The sequence below is a fragment of the Macaca thibetana genome, chromosome 5, assembly GCF_024542745.1.
Source record: "Macaca thibetana thibetana isolate TM-01 chromosome 5, ASM2454274v1, whole genome shotgun sequence".
NCBI classification, from domain to species: domain Eukaryota; kingdom Metazoa; phylum Chordata; class Mammalia; order Primates; family Cercopithecidae; genus Macaca; species Macaca thibetana.
In genome coordinates, this window is record NC_065582.1 from 24,125,338 (window position 1) to 24,143,714 (window position 18,377).

At 35.5% G+C, this 18,377-nt stretch overlaps 1 protein-coding gene and 1 long non-coding RNA gene across 2 annotated transcripts in view; both read right to left on the reverse strand.

Annotated features, from left to right (window-relative positions):
- The window catches only part of CPE (carboxypeptidase E), a 536,015-nt gene that overhangs the window by 164,459 nt on the left and 353,179 nt on the right, over nucleotides 1-18,377 (reverse strand). The gene's annotated exons all lie outside the window — the stretch shown is intronic.
- The window catches only part of LOC126955374 (uncharacterized), a 77,672-nt gene that overhangs the window by 4,054 nt on the left and 55,241 nt on the right, over nucleotides 1-18,377 (reverse strand). Inside the window, exon 5 of the long non-coding RNA XR_007725914.1 lies at nucleotides 3,749-3,934. This is a non-coding gene — a long non-coding RNA (uncharacterized LOC126955374). The remainder of the gene's footprint in view (nucleotides 1-3,748; nucleotides 3,935-18,377) is intronic.

An 18,377-nucleotide genomic window follows, 5' to 3' on the forward strand; every position in this document is an offset into this window, starting at 1 on the left:
ATGGAAACCAAGTGTGCTGGGAATGGCAAAGCATAAAGGAACATGTAGTTCCCTAATAAATAGTATATACACAATATATATAGCATGGTTTCCTCAACCTGAGCTGTCTGCTTTCAGATTTCTTTAACATGAGACAAAGCTATATGTCTCTTGTTTAGGCTATAACTACTGGTAGCCAAATATAATTCTTAACAACATCTCTTCAATGATGAAAGAGTATTGTCACATGTTTAGACATCAACTAGATGTATTATCATTTTGTCACTCCACTTTAATTGGTTTACAATAATGCAGTGGAATACACTTACAATAAACAAATGTCTGACACTTCATAAAAAAGAGCAATCAGATAGACTAAGCTTTTTGAATTTTTAGAGTTTACCGTAACATCTTTGGGTAACATCTGCAAAAGCAATCACCAAATGTTTGTGAAATGGGGATAAGAGAAATACCTACTTTGCCAGATAATATTTATGTAAGCACTCAGTAAACCTGAAAGGAACACATAAGTATTGGCTCTTATCCAACCAGATGGATCACATGAAGCCAAAGTTAAATCATAAGGGCTAAAAATAATTACATTAAAGGTAAACCGGTGAAAGTCATTCTGAGATTAAAGAGTAAGTATATTCTGACATGTTTCAGTAGCATGGTATTTCAAAAAAGTTGCCTTATGCTGTATTTTTTACAACCCTGCTATTAGAAAGGGAGGATTTATTTTCTTCATCAGAGGCATATTTTGTAAAGATTACACTATCAATACTGACCCATGTTAAGAAAAATTTGTGTGAAAATACAGCATATTCCACCTCATAGGGCTGCATGCTGTGCTGTGAGAACAGCAGGGAAGTTTTATAAAAAGCAACTTCACTCGAATTTCTGAATATATTAAAAAAATGGTTTGGTTTCACTAACGTCAACCTGTACTCCAGCTGTTTGTGCATATTTTTGTGTGTGTCTACATTTTCCTTGGAGATTAAGATGGACTCAAAAGGAAATCACCCTTTCCAAAACAGGCAATTTGCTTTTCAATACGTTGCATAACAGATGCTCCAAATGAAGGAAGGTAGAGAAGCCTGAGCTGGAGGAAAACACAGTCGTGCAATGTTTTAGGACCCCAGACCTGCAAGGGAGAAGCTGAAGGTAGGAAATGAAGATGCATGCATTTATATTCAAATGTATTATTTGAAGCAGAACAGTAATTTCTATGTTGTAAAAAAAAAAATCCAGCATTGTTTTGAGAATTATCAAAACCCTTCAATGTAGCTTGAACCATTACACACATACACACACACTCAAATGTCTATGGCTATCAGCTCAATTCATTGTATAGAACACCAAATTTTACATAATTGATAAATCTGGGTGTTCTGGGTGTTCATTCTTTGCATTGAATCTGAAGACTTGCATTTAGCTTTAAAATTTCCATTGATGTGTTAATAGAGTTGCTTCATATACTTTTTACTGTGTCTAATTTTTAAACTAATTGTAACAAACAATTTCAGCACCTACACTGTGCAAAGCCTTCTGCGGGGCACAAAGTAAGTAAAATCTTGATCTCCAGGCTGTTACAATTCACTAAGAGAAGGCACGCACATCCAACCACTAGCTTGGCATAAGCAAAACTCAAGCCATACAGTAATTCAGAATAAAGAAAAACAACCAGGCAGGCAGGCTCAATTGTTGCCCAGATTCTTGTTACATCTTATTGTTCCATCAGACTAGATCAACCTGTTCCTTTCTACAAGTATACAACTTTTACAGAGAGCAAAGAAATAGGTTTTGGACAGACAAAAAAGGAGACATATTATTCTATTTTAGAGGTAAGACAAGAGTTGATGGAAATTTTGTTAAACAATAATCCCTTTTAGACTTTTAATCTACTATGCAAAATATAAAATATACATCTATATTTTATGATTTAGGCAACGTTTGTTTTCATGAATGCTTAAGTGAGATTTTATTATGTCTTATTCCCAAAAACTTTTCCAAAAGAATGAATACTCAATTTATTATAAACTTTGAAATAAAAATCTAGACTTTAACATGTATATCGATTCACAGGCAACATTTTAAAAGCATAACTTTTGTGTTAAGTAAGATAGACATATTTTCATCTTGTCTCTACATACAAAAGATCAGATTTTAAATGATCCACTTTTTATAGTATCAAAAGCCAAATTAGGTAATAAGAGACTATGCAAAGATTTCTTTAAAAGATCACTAAAAACACAAGTCAAGTGAAAAACTGTTGAAAAACTGCCATATGTAGAAATCTTCATTATTAAATGATTAACGAAACCCCTGAATGAATAGAATTTACTTCAATAAGTCAATATTAGCTATAGAGCCATGACTGAGGTGAAGAGGCAGGAATAGAATGTAGTCTAATGTGTAATTATTTTATTTAAATCACTATAGCAGCAGTGTTGAAAATGGATAGGCAGAGACAAGAATGAATTAAGGGAGAGCAGTTAGTAGATTCCTGGATGTGTCCAGGTGAGAGTTGTCTAGGATAAGGGTTGTGTTAGTATATTCACTAATTTTAAAAATATTTGTTGAATGTCAAATATTTGCCAGAAACTGTTCTGTCACTGGAATTAAGCCATGAGCAAAACAAATAAAAGTCTCTATCTTGTGGAACTCACATTCTAGTGGAGAAGACATACAATAAGATAAATATACAAAATATATAGTATACTGGCCCAGTGCAGTGGCTCATGCCTATAATCCCAGAACTTTGGTAGGCCAAGGTGGGCAGATTACCTGAGGCCAGGAGTTCGAGACCAGCCTGGCCAACATGGCAAAACCCTGTCTCTACTAAAATTACAAAAATTAGGACAAGCGTGATGGCTCACACCTGTAATGCCAGCACTTTGGGAAGCTGAGGCGGGCAGATCACCTGAGGTCAGGAGTTTGACATGAGCCTGATCAATATGATGAAACCCCATCTCTACCAAAAATACAAAACTTAGCCGGCCATGGTGGCAGGTGTCTGCAGTCCGAGCTGCTCGGGAGGCTGAAACAGGAGAATGGCTTGGAACCAGGAGGCAGAGGTTGCAGTGAGCCAAGATCACACCATTGCACCCCTGCCTGGGCAACAGAGCAAGACTGTCTTAAAAAAAAAAAAAAAAAAAAAAAAAAAAAAAAAAAAAAAAACAAGAAAAAAATATATATAACATAAAAATAACAAAATAAAATAAGTATAAATATATGCATATATAGAGTATATTATAGGCTGATAAGTACATATGGAAAAAAGAAAGCAGGGAAAAGGGAAATAATATGCCACTATGAGGTGAAATTGTAGGAGGAAAATCGAAAGAAGGCCTCACTGACAAAGTAATGTTTGAATGGAAGGAAATGAGGGAGTGAGCCATGAAGATCTCAGGGAAGAGAGTTCCAGGCCAAATGAACAGTGAGTGTGAAGGGTGTGAGAAGAGAACATGCCTAGTGTGTTCAAGAAGGATCAAGGCATCTCTGTGGCAGGAGCAGGAGGAGTGAGATGAAATTGAGAGTGACAAGGGACTGGGTTATGGAGCAACTATAGATCACTGTAGGATTTTAGCTTTTATTCTAGGCAAAATGGGAAGTGTGTGCCAGCTACTGACCTATTAGCTCTTGGTTCTAAAGCACCCTTCAGGACTCTTCTCTATGATGACTCTGTAAACTACATTTTCCTGTTAGTCAAATGGTTTCCCGTTAAGTTTTGCCAATAGAAGGCAAGGAAAGAAGAGAAGGGACTTACACATCTCTGTTTTTTCTATATTGGTCAGTAGCAGCTAAAAACCTCAACCTTCCTTGAGAGCTTCCAGGACCAGTTGTCTGATGAGATGCCAGGTAACAGCAGTAGCCATTTGGGACGCGTTCTCAGAGGTCTGTGTACCATCTCCATGGTGCTTCTTTGTCAGCCTTCTGGGTTCTGTCCTTGGTCCTATATATGTAGAGATGCCAGCTTCTTTACTTTTTAATATCTGGGTTACTGAACTATCCCAATTTTGTCCTTTTGCTATCAAACACCTATGTTACCAATTCTCTGCTTAAATGCCCTCTGTTCCAAATCCGTAAGGTGATTTCTATTTTCCTCATGGTTACAGTGTCAGGTGCTGGGATTGATGCCAGAAACCCCTCAAAGATGGGATTATGGAAATGTTTAACATATGTCCTTGACCTTGAACTTAACGCGAAGTTCTTTGTCAGTAGAAAATGAGGATACTGACATAGTGTGCAATATTTAATTAAATTATCACCTGGAATTGCTTGGAATAAAATGCTTACGTAAATGAGTATCTTGGGGGGATAAAATGACTGCTGCAGGTGATGGATATGGTGGTAATAATGACTGTGATGACTTTTGGGTAGAATGGCTATTTCTGACAGTGCTGGAGACTATACAAAAGGAAAATGACTCAAGAATTTAATAATCTCAATGCTTCTCTTGTGATCCTAGAAGAATCTTTTTTTTGTACAAATGTATTTATTTTAGTTTGTATATAGCAGGGCAAATATATCTGAAAACCAAATTCAACATTTAACTATTTAGGTGAGTTATGGAATTACAATGAAAGGGGCATTCACAGACTTTGCAAGCGTCCTAAGTAAAAATTAAGACTCTGATTGGAAAGAAGTAGGGATATCTGATGGAACATAAAGTTGAAAACCTTGAATCCACTCTGAGCATTCCTCTCAATGAGATGCTTATTCTCCTCAAGACTCACCACCTCTACTGTGTCTAGGCCTGTACAGCTAAAGCAATCTAAGTATATTCCAACAGGGCCAAGTGAAAAATCCAATGTAAGAAGAAATTAGTTATACTCCAAAAGAATTGCTGTATTTTTCTAAATTATATTGACATGAACCTAGGGGATATATGTGATTATAGCATATGTATAATAATATGTTAGACCAAGGAGGATGGAATGTGACATTGTATCACGTAAAATTTCTTAACATAGTTATACTTCTTCTAGATTTAATATGATAGGTTGAGCAGACTGAAGTTGTTCTAGCAATTGTTTCATTGGATTCAATGGTGGCCTTCTTTCAGGAAGGCTGGATGAGAATTTTCTCGGCCTGGTGTCAAAAATGGCTTAGGGATGTAGGGACGTTAGAATGGACTTTACTTGTGAAATTTGCATACCCACCACCCCTCTCTATTTGTTTAGAGGGCCCGGAAGACATCCGTTTTTCTAGGGCATGTGCCACTATCTTTGTAAAGTTCAATGGCAGCCATCCTCTGAAGGGTAAAGATGGCAAGGGCAGATGTTATTTTTGAAAAAGGATCCCTAATTTCAATGCATATCATGGGATGGCAGAGTAGTGAAGTCAATACTCACTTCAAGAAATAAGAGTTATGCAATTTCTGTGAAGATAGCTAGGAAGAATTAAAAATCAGAATTGACCTGCAGAGACCTTTGTCTGTGCTTACTTAATTCCTTAGGAACGAAATGACTTAGGAGGAAAATATATAAGCAAATTTCTAAAGTGTTACTTAATCAGCATAATAGGAGAACTCTGTTTGATGGGCAGAAATCTGACTTGAGTATTCACAACTTCTCACCTACTTCCCGAACCTAAAGGCATTCACAGAATTGGAGTTCTTTGATCAAAAGGAAGACTAGGTCCTTTTGAGAAAGTACTCTGAAACACTGCCATAACTGAATACTGTAAAAGTTTTCTAGACCTTCCTGAGACATGCCTGCCTGCCTTTGATAGGTGATTGTACACTAGAACAAATTGATTCGTATCCTAGGGACTCAAAAAGCATTTTGGACTACTACTCAAAAAGTGGGTACCTATGGAGTCAAAAATCCATGTCACAGTGATCAATTGAAGGGGAAAATGTAGTGGAAAAAGGAAAGCTATGTATGTCTTCTTTCTTGCTTATGTATACATGTAGCATGTTGCAAAATAACAATCTTTGCAGTGCCTCCCTTCAAGAGGTGTAAGCTATTTTTCAATGTCTTGAATTTGGATGCCTTTGTGATTTGCTTTAGCCAGCAGAATATAAGTGACATTGTGTGAGTTCTAAGCTTGCATCTCAAAGACTTTGTATCCTCCTTCTCTCTCTCTTGGAACCCTGCAACTTCCATGGAGAAAAGCCTGCACTCACCATCTGGAGAAGGAAAAACCATGTGGAATAGAGACAAGCTGTTACAGCCAAGGCCCCAGATACATGAGAGATCCAAAGACCAGCACAGTCAGCCCAGCCGCTGACAATGGACTCACCAGTGAGTCTGTGAAACCACAGGAATCACGGATTTTTTTTCATCCTTTATTTCATCCCTATTACTTCATGTAAGGATTGTTGGTGTGATTGCAACCGAATAAGAGGATTTATCCTCACTCCCAGATGGGGCATAGTAAATATTAGGACGTTGAGTCTCTTCTATATGGAACAAAGTATGAATGACTTCATGTATATAAAAAAGAGTTGGATCCTGCTAGGTGGAAGCATGAAGTTGTTAACTGTTGTTGCATGGAAGTTAAAATACATGGAGAGGAGTGGTTAGGAGTGCTGAGAAACCAATGAAGGTGACTCTGCGATGCTGGGAGGACTCTGAAAATTACATTTTCCAGTTACCCTTGCCAGCAGGCTTCCTTTTAGATTCCATCTGCAGGATGCATAGAGAGAAGAGCAGAAGGAACTTCCTTCCTGTTTTTCCTGTCTTTGACGGCACTGCTAGATCCAGCCTCCCATGAGTTGTGGCATTTCCAGCACAGTGCTGTGGCACACTCTCAGAGAAATCAGCAGCTCCGGGGCAGCCACTCTTTTCCTGGAAGTATAGAACTAGCTATGCAGAGCCCTCTTCCAAGCCCCTAGATTCTGGTAACCCCACCCCTTCCCTTTTGTTTCAACAATGAGCAGTGTCAGTTGTTGCCTGAGTTTTTAAATCTCTGTGTTACGCTTTTTCTCTTTCAGGCACCCAACATCTATGGAAAACACCTCTTAGTTTGAGATATCCATTGTGGCTTCTATTTTCCCAGCTAGAATCTAACTGATAGGAAGTCATGGAGGGTTTTCAGATCTCAGATGATTTGTCTTGCATTCTGATAGCATCACCCTGGCTGCTGTGTTGGAATTGACTGAGGGACCGACCAGCTAGGAGGCTATTTCAATCAAAATAGATGGGGGTAAAGAAGTGGTTACATTCTGTATATATTTTGAACATATTAATGATGGGATTTGTAGACAGATCAGGTGTGAGTTTCAAGGAAAGAGTAAAAAGTATGAACTATTGTCTAGGAGAGTAGGAGACTGATTAGAGGACTCTAGTGTTAATGCTGGGAAACAATTAAGATCAGTGATTATGAATTTAAAGTTTAGACCAACTGGCAGCTGAGTGTGCAGACAGCCATACCTACAGACACAGCTCTACGGTGGTTTTGTTAAGGTGATGCTGTGACAGATAAATCCTGAAATCTTAGTAACTTAATACAACAGAAATTTCTATTCTAGTAACATAAAGCCTAATAGGTAATGGGACATAGTGAGGACAAACTCCTAGGTTATACAACTGAGTCTTTCAATGATCTTGGCTAATAGAAGCTCAACATATGTTTTTCAAGTTTGTCCTGGGAATTGATACCCAGTTGGAAAATTGAGGAAGGGAGAAAATGAAAGATTTCAATAAATTTTATTTATGCCAGTCCTAGAGGTAGTATGCATCATTTCTACTCACATTTTCTTGGCTAAAATTCAATGTCATGACTGCACCTTAGGTGAACAGAAGCCAGGAAACATCGTTTAGCCTTATGCCAAAAAGGAAAGGAAAATAGGTTTGGTGAACTCTTTTAGCCAATCTCTAGGAAAAGGAGAGATAATCTGTGTTGATGCAAGCAGAGACTAGGCAAATAATTTTAAAAGGTTGTTGCTTTGCCAAAAGTACCACAAAAGTGAGAGAAAAGCAAAGGGGTTCAGAGCAGGTTCAAAGAATAATTAGAAGGACTGGCCATGAATTTAAGCTAGGTAAGGAGATAGGAGAAGACACAAGGAGAGAAAAGAGTTATTAAGATTGATGTGCTGGGGTGATAGATTGGTGAAATAATTGTTAGAGCTCCATTCTGGTAAGCACTGGCAGGCAATGGAGGAGGTGTTAGCTGGAGAATGTGACGCTTGAAATTGAAAATTTGGAGGAACTTCAGGGCTTCTATTGACAAAGATGACAGCAGACCCTGAATGTTAGCATCTGGGATAGGGTACAAGAAAGATCACTGGGAGAGAGAGTGCCAAGGAATTTAGAGTCCAAGATATTGACAGATAATCTACACAGATACCGCATGTTGAAAAGAGTGGTAGTGTTTCAAGTGCTGAAATATTTGAGGAATGAGGAAATGTGAAAATAAGAACAGTGAATGACTTAGAAAGCTGTTAGCGGGTAAAACGGCAAGACTTGGTGATTGGTTATTGGCAGTGAAGATGAAGGAAGTGACGAGAGTCAATCCCAGTTTTCTCACTTATGTGAATGGGTGGATACTCTAGACATTTGTAGGACAGGAACACTCTAGGGCGTCCATCTTTAGGAGAGGAATGATGAGTTTATTTTTGGATATATGGATTTTAAAATTTCTCTCTCTCAAATATCCAAATGGAGACTTTGAGAAGATTCTTTGAAATCTAAAGGTGTAAGACTCAGAGAAAAAACAGCAGTGGATATATATATTTGAGATTATTGGAAAATAAATAGTATATAAAACCAAGTATTGGTAATATTGTCTAGGATGCTAATAGGAAGCACAGAAAGAAATAAGTCACAAAGAGAACACTCTTATCTGTTTAGCCTACCATATTAAATCTGAAATAAGTGCACCTGTGTTGATTAATTTGGCCTGATCCAATGTTGTATTTTATGTTCCTTGGTTTAACACCCTACTAATTTATTCCCATGTAGCTCCCCTAGGTTTACGCCAATATAATTTAGAATAATACTATTCTAATAGTACTATTCTAATAATTCTAAATACTATTCTAATAATACTATTTACTGAATAATACTGCTATCTTTGGAGTATAACCTCTTTCTTCCTAGCTCGGATTATTCACTTGTCTCTCTTGAAATGGACTAAGATTTCTCTAGCTATAGGTCTAGACACAATAAGGGTGATAGGAATAGGCCTTAAAGAGAATAAGCAGCCCATTGAAAGAATGCTTAAAGTAGATTCACAATTTTCACTTTTATTCATGTGTATATAAATATTTCTATCCCTTCATAATGAATGCCCTAATTTTCCACTTAGGAAACTTGGGAAGTCTGTGAATACCTCTTACATGGTAATTCTATACTAACCCAGATTCTTAACTGTTGAGTTGAATTTTTAACTATATCTACCCTGGTATATACAAACAAAAATAAATTCATATGTACAAAAGCAAGAGATTTTTTAGGATCACAGAGAGGCTTTCTATTTCAGTTGACATTGTTAAACCCCTGAGTATATCATTTTCCTTTTGTATGGTTTCCAGTGCAGTGATAGATAGTCATTCTACCAAAACGAATAGAGTGTGAAGTTTGGGAAACTAAGAACAGAGTTATTCAAGAAGAAGGGAGTGTGTCAATAAAATTAAAGTGGCATTATTGAGAATGTAGTAGGTATCAGGCTATGTTCAAAGAACTTCACAAATATTTATTGTATTCTTATGCCAGTCCTAGGAAAAGGTACTATTATTACAGGTATTCCTCTTTTACATGGAAGAAAACAGAGGAACAAACTTACCCAACTTAAGATGATTTGATTTAGTCACAGAAGTCGTAGAGCAGAACACAAGGCTTTGAGTAGCATAATTTAATTAATTGCTTGAGATCCCAGCTAGTAATTGTCAGATCCAGCAAGCCATCCTAGGCCATCTGACTCCAGAGTCCAGTTTTAACTATTTTATATTAACTTCTAACCCAAAGGGATCAGCACTACTCAGAGAAAACCAGGCCAAGAAATAGAAAACTGCTTTTCGGATTGAGTGGCAGGGAGGTCATTGTTGATGGTAGTAAGAGATTTGTCAGTGGAGCATGTAAGTACATAGTACTTAAGTACATAAGGCAGATTAGAGTCTGATAAAGAGAGAATGCAGAATTAGAAAGAGGACAGATGTACTTTGGATACTCAAGAAATTTGACTGTCAGAGTCGAGAAACAGAAGATGATAGGGGTAAAATCGGGTTCAATGAAAGTTGTATTTTTATTCTGTTTTGTTTCTAAAATGAAAAGAAGTCTTTAAATGTTCACAGAAAGGAGCCACTTAAGAAAGAAGGGGATTAATTACACAGGAGAGAAAAGAGACAATTGACTTTGCATGCTTCCTGGGAGGGTGGGAGGGAACTGAATTTAGGGCAGTTGTGAAAGGGCTGATCTTAAACAGGAGGGGGGACAATGTTTCTCCTCTTTGAACAAGAGAATAATAGGATGAGTGCAAATGCTATCCAATTAAGGGAATTAAGAGTGTATCCCTATGATACCTTCTATTTCTCTCTTTTAGAAAGTGAATTCATTTGGGTCTGAAAAATGATGGCTCTGGCATGGTGTAAATTGAGAGTGAGAAAAAGTTGAGAAAAGTGTGAATAATTGAGGCTAGTGAGTGAGAAATATACTGGGCTATGCAGGCACTGCTAATGACCTAGATGATAATGATAAATTTATAGTGTTACTTTGTCCTACTATTATTTCCTTACGTGTCATTCTAAAATACAGAAAATGGATGCCTTTAGGGTTTAGTTTTGCTAATAAAGGCAATGAGAAGGCAGAGGAAATTGGAGTTCAGAGGGAAGAAAAGAGTAATTGAAAAAATGGACCGTGGAATCCAAGCTGAAGAGGAGGGCAGTAAAGTTAAGAAGCATTGTGGTTACGGTTATGGTTATGGATATGGTCATGGTTAAGGTTATGGTCATGGTCATGGTTATGATATTGGTTATGGTCACGGTTATAGTTATAGTCATGATCATGGTTATGGACATGATTATGGTCATGGTCACGTACCTTTATTGCAGCACTCTTTACAATAGCAAAGACTTGAAACCAACCCACATGCCCATCAATGATAGACTGGATAAAGAAAATGTGACACATAGATTATATTAATACTATTTTTTTAAAAGGAGGTCACTGAGGCTTTGGATATTGACTGGATTAAACAGGAATTAAAAGCCCAAGAATTCAGGAATTTAGTCCTACCAGCAGTCTCTTTGAAGGAGGTGGGACGGAAGGACTGGAATGGTAGACAGCTTTTGGCTCACCCAACTTAAGATGATTTGATTTAGTCACAGAAGTCGTAGAGCAGAACACAAGGCTTTGAGTAGTGTAATGGCCCCATCTCTGTGGGCCAGCCTGTTTATTATTTATCTAAATGTTTATTACTTTGGCTACAGTCTGTTATTACATGTATTGTTCTGTGCTGTGTTTGTGTATTTATATATCTCCCCTACTAGACTCTGGCTTCCCAAAGTCAAAGCCTGGGTATCATTTTTTCTTTTTTAACCTTGGCACTTGTGTTAGTGCTTGCCCAATAAATATTTGATCTAATGACTTTAAGCACACTATTTCTATTCCATTGCACTGTCTACTATTTAACATAGCTTATCAATGCTGTGCATTGCTTTGTTAGTTCATGATTTCTTCCAAAAAATGTTAACGTCTAGATATATAGAAAGGTTAGGTACAAACAAGAGGAAGAATGTGGAAGCATTACTTACTGTGTACGGATCAGTGATAAGAGAGAAAGGAAACCAATTAGCATTCTTTTCACTATCAGTTGTTTTCAATTGTGTTATGATGACCTGGATAGAATTTCCCATAAGAACTAAGCAGTAAAAAAACAAATAAATAAAAGAAGAACAAGTTGATTGCTTTATTGCATTTGATACTTAAGTAATCAGTCTGAAAGAATGATTTCAAGAATAAACAGTTTAATGGATTCTGGTTGATGGTTTACAGTTAATGTTTTTGCAATAAAACACCTTCTTCCCTCATTTGCCTCATCAGATAATATAGTCAAGCTTTCATAAAATGAGTCCAATTTCATTCGTTATGTCAAAATTGAATGAGAGCTTCAATTTTTGAGTGTCACTGGTTACAATTTACATCTTTCCTATTGAATGAATTTTTTTCTCCTGTAATTTTTTTCTTCTATAATTTTGAGCTTTCTTTACACTAGTTGGATTATGATTCCTGACCATGGGTTTTGCAAGTCAGTAGGTCATGTGTGGTTTCATCAAACACTATCAAACATCTCTTGCCAAATTCCAGTGGTGAAAATTTGTAATAGTTTTATAGGTAGAAGTGATTAACATTTTCACAAGATGATGTTTAAGCCAGTATCTAACACAATTATATACTTCTCTTTTTAACCATAGATTTCTCTGTTAAAGTTTATTAATACTAAAATAAATGCACTATAATTATCACTTATCAAGTGCCTACTCTGTATTGAATGCTTGACAGTATCTTATGAAATCTTAAAAACAATTCTAAAAATTTTATTTACAGGTCTCAATTATAGTTGATAAAACTTAGGTTCAGAACAGCTGAATTATTTGCAATCATAGGTTTTTAAGAGAGAACTTAGAATCTGAGACTAACCCCCATCTTCATGCTCTTTGTACTGTATCACATTACCTCCATTTTATACCATGTCTATCAGAGTTTCCTTAGGACATGGAGGCAGAGGTCCGTACACGCACCTGTGCCTATAAGCACTGGCCAAGACACAGAAGATATCAGGCCCGGTTGAATGAGAACCAAGCAATGATTCAAGTGAAAAATGTAACATTTAAGACTAAAATTTAGTCTTCAGTTCCATGGTAAACTTTTTGATTTTTAATGGGAAAACTGTATTTTTTAGAAAGAGATCCATCATTTTTTACAGTTTTGTGTTACGGGTATACATTTTAAACTGAAAAGTAAAAGGACGTTTCATTCAAGTCAAAGAAATGTTACTTTATCCTAACTGTAAGTCCACTGAAACCAAAAACTGTCTTCGTCTGGGATTAAATTTCCCCACTCAAAGAATAATGCCATGAATTTAGTATGAGCCAAGATTCTTATACTTGACAACAGTCCCAGTTCATCACAACCATGTATATAACCTTGGAACACGGCAAGCATGTTCTCTATTAAGCCATTTTAATAATCAATGATAAATTGGACTACAGGTCCAAAGTTCCTTAGTCACAATTCCCAAATCCAAACTAAAGATTTGGCTAACTGATATTAGAACTTATTTGGCTAAAAACATGCTCTGAACTGACATGAGGCTATAAATAGTCTTAATTTAACTTACCTTGTATGAATTTTCATATGTTTCACAAAAAAATATTAATATATTAATTAAGGGTTGCTACAGATGGGGTTTAATACATGCACCACATTACTATTCTAAAATCCAAACAATTATGAATACCAAAGCACATCTAGCCTCAAGAATTTTGGGAAACAAATTTTGAAATGTTTCTCTTTCATTTTCTGCTGTGTTGCAATTAAAGAAAAGCTACCATGAGTGAAATTTCAGTATGATTCACTTTGAAATGATTGTGATAGTTCCCTAAATCAATATATTTCAATTAGTTTGAAATAATAGGATATATGCCATAATTAATCTATTACTGTAAAAATAAGTAGCCTTCCAGGAAAGGGGGACATTCACCCTTTGTAGAAGTAAATACAATCTTTTCTCTTTTACACTGTGCAGTCATAAGAGTTGAATGATCAGGATACAGCACACTCCCATCACACCAAAAGCTTCTTGAAGTCGTTTTGCAGATAATCCCCTTTCCACCCTCAACATGGGAAACATTTCTGCCACTATGGAATGGAATCGTGCAATATGGATTTCTTTCAGTCTGGCTTCTTTCACTCAGTACAATTTGTGGATTCATTCATCCTAATGCATGTATAGTAGTAATTTTTTTTTATTGTTGAGTAGCACTTTGTTATGTGATATCTTACAATTTATCATTTACCTAAGAGCATTTCAGCTGTTTCCAGGTCGAGTAAGTTTGCTATAAGCATTCATGTATAAGTCTTTTTGTGAGTATATGTTTTCATATTTTCTTGGGTAAATACCTAAAAGTGAGCTACTGGGTCCATTTTTAAAAGTACATATTTAACTATAAGAAATTGCCTAACCTGTTTTCCAAATTGGCTATTTTATACCCCACTAATAGTGTATGAGAGTCCTATTTGCTATATGTATTCAATACAGATGATGCTGTCAAGTTTTTACAAGTTTAGCTAGTCTAGTGAATATGTAGTAGTATCTTATGGTGGTTTTAATTTGCATTTCCCTGATGACTAATGAAGTTCAGCATCTGTTTCTAATCTTATTAGCTATTTGTATGTCTTTTTGTGAGGTGTTCAAATCTTTTCCTTTTTTTTTTTTGCCTTTTTATTGTTGAATTATGAGATTTCTTTCTATATTCTAGATTCAATGCCTTTATCAAATATATGTATTGTGAATTATTTTTTCTATGGCTTTACTTTTCATTATCTTAGGAGTGCCTTTTGTGCAGTCAAACTTTTTACTTTTAATTAAGTCCAACTAAAAAAAAATTTTTATATGGTTTGTGCTTTTATTGTCCTAAGAAATTTTGGCTTATTCTAATGCATCAAAGATTTTCTTCAATTATAATTGTTTAAAAATGAAACCTAGTCTCTCATAAAATGTTGAGCTCTTTTTTTTTTCCTTTATTGAGTGAGAAGTTAGGCCAAGTAAATGTTACATTCCTTCTTAACTAGCATTTTAAGAATTAGTTCCTGAGATTTTCTGTTAGAAAGCTATACCACTATTTTTCTAAATTTTATGGTTTATCTGAGGTTGATATTCCTAGTTCTCAATGAACATACACTATACTAGAAAAAAAAATAGAAGAAGTATAGTTAAGGGGCAAATGTCTTAAGTGCCTATAAACCAATATAGCCTTATTTCCAAAGCTGTTCTAGGCATGAGAAGATTACTCCTGATTGGGCAAGAAAGGCTGTATGACAAAGGCTGCCCTCAAGCTGGGCTATGAATGATGGCAGAATTTCGATAGACAAGAATGAAGAGAAGTTTTATTTTTGATTCTGTGGGTGTAGGCAAGTTGCATTGGCCCCAAGTTCTCTCAAGTTCACTTTCATTGGCTCTAAAATGAGAAGTTTAAATGAAATAATTCTAAGGTCCTTCTCATTTTGAACTGCTATACCTTGTTACAGGATCAGTATATTATTTCTTCCTTACATATCTTTTGATGTGAGATTGTTTATGTGTGAGTTTTGAAAGCAATTATTTTAAAAGTGCTCCTAAGGCCAGGCTATAATCCCAGCACTTTGGGAGGCCTAGGCCGGAGGATCACCTGAGGTCAGGAGTTTGAGAGCCTGACCAACATGGTGAAACCCCGTTTCTAGTAAAAATACAAAAAAATTAGCTGGGCATGGTGGCACATGTCTGTAATCCCAGCTACTCAGGAGGCCGAGGCAGGAGAATTGCTTGAATCCAAGATAGAGAGGTTGTAGTTAGCTGAGATTGCGCCAGTGCACTCCAGCCTGGGGGACGAGAGTGAAATTCTGCCTCAAAAAATAAATAAATTTAATTTAAATTTAAATTTTTAAAAAAGTGCTCCTAAAAAATGTTATCCCAAGATTAGCATTTAGAATGAACAACGTAAGTCATAAAATGTGGAATTTATAGGGTACTGATTATCTCTTTGGTGGTGCAGCCGTCAGTTTTTGATCCTGTAAATGTTTCTCAGGCTCAATTATATGTATGCTTCTACGATACTATATGTTGATGTAATATAGTGTGGTGATATTGTGACATGGTTTCAAATTCTTTATTTTTCTTTTCCTTTAAGTGCTTAAATCCATGCATCTTGCTTGTGGGTTTAGAAGACAGGGCTATCACCTATTACTTTTCCTCTGCAATCTCTTACCCACAGACTTGAAGAAAGGAAGGGAAAGAAGAAGGAAAGAAAATTGACCACCGGTTCATAGGGTGTTTTGGGGTTAGAAGGAGAAATGACAAAAGAGAAGAAAACCTGAATGGATCCTATGAAAATTAGAAGTGAACTATGATTTCTTTCACTGTCCTCAGTTTGCTTAATAAAATTAGTTTTTTAGAAATTTACATTTCATTTATGATATACATATATGGTGAGACAATTGAATTACAATATTATCTCATTTGCAAATTTCTGAATACATTTTCCAAGGAACTATATTGAAATGTATTAATTTAATGAAAATCGATATACATTATATAAAATAATAGGCAAACTAGTTGCTTAATGACTTTAAAATTTAACTTTTATCTTAAACTTGAAAAAATCCTAAACTTTCAATATTTCAAGCAGTTTACTTTGCATTTTAGGTAGCAATAGAAATAAGAGGTTCTTCAGAAAAAAATTTTTGTGTAAGCAAAAATGTGTTCCAAAGAGGCTGTGAAACTCAATTGGTACTGTTATCTGCTAAGAGAGTAAATGAAATTATCATTTCATAAAGCCCAGAGAAAATCTGATGGTCTCTCAGGTAAAATGAGTGATCTTCGCAAAGGAAAAGTACTTCACAGAAGCCGGAAACTGGGATACCAAAGAGAGGAAACTGGTACTAGAATATTTCACTTAATGACTGCATGACAAGTCCATCAGAGGTCATTATTTATAGGTCATTTTCCTGTCAATTGTAGGAATCCTGGCCTTAATCATTTGTGTCAACACACACTTCCGTATAAAAACTTCCAACATGATACAGATAATTCTGAGAAACACGATATGCGTTCTGACAATTTCGTGCTTTCCTTTTGACTCTGAATTTGCCAAGATATTTCCTGTTAACTCCTTGGCATGAGTATTTTTAAGCGTCTGATATTGATGCCAGCTCTGGGTGTCATGCTGGGAAAATCCAGTTTTCGTAAGGAAAATTACAAAGCATTGTGGTCAGCATTAAATTTAAAGGAATAATGCTACTTTTAAAAACATTTCTACAGTTAGATATTTCATTACTTAACATAGGTTTTCTCCTTACTTTTTTTTTTTCCTTTGGTGGGATGTCTTTTCCCACTCTGCAATTATTTTATGAGTGAAAGTGATAAAATTACTGGACTGTTATGTGCCATGCACTTTCACTATAGGAAGAATAGAGATTTCCATTTCTCAATGCAAAAAAAAAAAAAAAATTCTGTATGATCAAAATAGTTAATATTCTAAAAAGTAAATGCATTCTCAGGAATTATTAGCTGTGATCAATATTCAAAAATACTCCTCAGCTGGTAATAAAGGAAGTTCCTTTTTTAAGCGTTAGTTGCTCTACCTCAAAGTTACCTACTTTCAGACAAAACTTAGTCTATAAAGAATGCACAAAATTTAGTTTTATTAAATTATGATCACTTGAATTAAAAATCCAGTGGGGTAGTGACCTTTCCCAGTGAAGCTTCTGGTTTTTATTTTTGATATATATAAGGAAGAGATTAAGAACCGTTTCTGGCCCCCGTTCTGTCTGAACAGGGACATTGAGAGTAAGAGTGGTGATAGCTAAAGTTAGTAACTCAGTGAAATTTGTGATTCCAGGACCAATTAGATTGAAACTCTCAGATCAATACAGTGTTTTCCAAAGGAGATATTAATAACCTTGTAAGTGATTATGTCGCTTAAAAGATTCTAGGGTCCAGATTAGCATAATAGTTTACAGATAAAATAAGACATAAGTACATTATGGAAAAGAGCCAGCTACAAATCAAAACAGTTAAAATCCAGGTGGGAGAATCCCCACTTGGATAAGGCAAAAGAAAAAAATAGGGAGCAAAGATGTGAAAGAATAAGGGAAGAAATAGTTTCATAATTTCATTTGTTGATTTCTGAAGGCCAAAATGGAAAAAAGCCCTGAGAGGCCAACCAACAAAATAAAAAATTAATCTTATTAAAATGTAATTTAACTATTTCTAAAGGCTCTGTCATTAACATTCTAGAAAAAATAATTTTTAAATAAAACAATCAATGAAGATTTATCAAATAATTGGGAGATAAAAATTGGACACAGGATACAAGTGTGTAGTTTTTAATAGAGCCAAACAATTATTTATTGATCAGATGTACCAAATGCTTTCACTGGCATCTGCATGGTAAAAATTATACAATATTTGGCAAAGAATCTTAAAATTATAGGTATTCAGCAAAAGGTCCTAAAATCCCAGAATAATAATTCAAATTTATTAAACACATATTGAGCATAAACTAAATCATTATCCCTGTGCTAAGTGTGAATTACATAAATGATTAAGGCATAATCCTAATCATAGAAGAATCAATGGTGTAGTTGAGGAATTAAATAAATGTAATACAATAGGAAACTGCCATAATGATAGTGAAGAGGAAAAACAAAATATAAGAGGAATTTCCCAGGAAATGTAGACAAGTCTCAGTG